The sequence below is a fragment of the Camellia sinensis genome, unplaced genomic scaffold (genome assembly GCF_055761805.1).
Source record: "Camellia sinensis isolate YWXY unplaced genomic scaffold, ASM5576180v1 Unanchor396, whole genome shotgun sequence".
Classification (NCBI taxonomy): Eukaryota; Viridiplantae; Streptophyta; class Magnoliopsida; order Ericales; family Theaceae; genus Camellia; species Camellia sinensis.
Window position 1 is genome coordinate 25,001 of NW_028129273.1, and position 2,500 is coordinate 27,500.

The window sequence follows — 2,500 nt, forward strand, 5'->3', positions numbered from 1 at the left end:
TGGATTTCTATTCACATCATGCTTAGTCTTTGAATTGAAACAAATTAGAATTCTCAATTCTCTACGACATCTAGACGATAAAATATTTTCAGGAACAAGCAAATCATAATGATTTTTTTTTCTATTTCCGGTTATCCTTTGATGATGCCTTGAAATGGATTCATCAAAATCCTTATCCTTCTTATCAACATATCTTTGTTCTCGGTATCTTTGATTAGTTTGATGCCTACTCGTATGAACTAATGAAATACCTATGGTTTGATACATAATAAACTGTCCATCATTTTTTACAGACAGACGAAGGGGTTCGATAATTAATATCCCCCTTTTCATCAATTCTGTAAGAGTTAAATTCTTCTGAATCAGCATTATATCCAGATTCATTTCTCTCCTTTGAATAGAGGATATAGTAATTTTTCTTGGATTTCTCAGTCTAAGCAGGAGACAATATACTTTGATATTATTGATCATTCTTTGATTCAAAGCATTATCCCATCTCAATTGAAAAAGTAAATACTTTTTCAGGAAGAAATCTAGTTCTGCTTCGGTATTGCTCTTGTATTGTTTTTTCTTTTTACGGTTTTTCATGTTTGATTCTGAATAATCTTCTTCAATATCTTTTTGTTCGGTTGAGGGAACAGATACAAGATTTACTTGGTTTTGTGCATTTGATCTAAGATCTCTTTGGCCTGCAGATTCTTTTTCTTTTTTATTTTTATTCTTTAATTCCATTTTTTTTTTTTCATTCGAGGGTATAACCCCCTTTTGCTTTCTATTGATGTTTTTATTTTCACTACCATTTTCATTTATATTAAAAAAAAGTAATTTGCTTGGTATAAACCACGGTTTCATTTTATATGCATTATAAAGTAGTACAAATTCTGGGAAGAACCAAAGTTTCAGATTCGATATAGGACGACTTAGTATTTCTTCATTCATTCCCATCCAATCAAAAAATATTTTTTTTTGATTGGGTGAATTGATTTCTTGATCCTGAGGAATCGTAAGATAAAAAAGATCTTTTTTATCAATTTTATCAATTATTTGATAATTATTAGTCCCGGTTTTAGTATTTTTATTCTTGTTGGTATCGATCTTGATCCAGGCCTCAATATCGATTTTCTTTTTAAGACAAAAATGGAGAATTTTCCAATCAAAATATTTTCGATCCGGATTTTTTTCCATATACATAATATCACTTTTTCCTAAATAATTTTTGATAGGGATATCCCCTAGTATATCAAAAAATTTGCCCTTATGTTTATGTGTGTTGTAATTATAAAAACTCTCTCGATTCTTATTTACTTGGAATGGTGATCCATAAATATATGGGTCCCTCTTATTTTCATAATTAATAGATCTATAAGATAAAAGATTATATCTATAGTATTTTTGAAAATTCTCATTTTGATTTGGTAATGAATATACTTCGTAATCGTTTTGTTTTTTGTAATGAATTAATAGGTCTTTTTCATATGAATTCTCTTTGTTTAAATCTTGATTTTGAATTGTACGACATTTATTGATTCTATTTTTCCATTTTGCTGCTATTAATCTAGACCATCTAATCTGAGATAAATGGTATTGATAATGACCTCTTAACCAGTTTTTCCATTGATTTATTCCAGAATTCCGAAGTTTCTTATGTCTTAATTCATAATGAATTATTCCTTGTTTTCCAAAATAATCTTTTATTGAAGTCTTAAGAAAAAAAGACGTTCCGTGATATTGAAGAATAGATCTTAACTTATACAAGTTAAGAACTTGTGTTTGTGATATTTTGTAAAATACATATGCTTGTGACAAGGAGGATAAGTCAAAAAAATTCTGTGAATTCTTATTACTAATATTATAAAGTGACTTTTTTATAGTCGAAATAAAATTCATTTTATTTTGATTTGTTTTATTAATTCTTTTTTTATTTTTTTTATTATTGTAAATGGATTTATCAATCATTTTTTTTGTTGATTCAACAAAAAGTTGTATATTAATTCTGGGAATATTAATAATAGATAGAAGGATATCTGCGTATATCCTTTCAGTGAAAAATTTTATAAAATAATGTAATTTACGGATTAATCGAGTATTTCTTCTTTTTAATATTTGCCAATTTGGTGATTCCAATCTTTTAGCATTATAACTTGTTTTATTAGGACTATCATTTATTTCTGGAGTCACTTTTTTTTTATTTTTTGTAATTCTTTTTATTTGATTTCTGATTGTGCTTGTTCTATCAGTCAGATCTTTCATTTTTTTTCTGTCAGTAAAAAATTTGTCCAATATGTAGATTGAATTCGACTAAAGGATTTATGAATTATATGATTGCGGGTTATAGAATCTTTTTCTTTTTTTTTTTTAGTTTCGCTTGATTTATATATTTCTCTCAATCTAAATAATAGAATTGGATTTACTTTTGAGAGTTCTTTTTTTATTTTTTTTAAAAACGGAATGCCCTTGATAATCCATTTTTTTGTTTTTTTTGAGATATTTAGAAATTTTG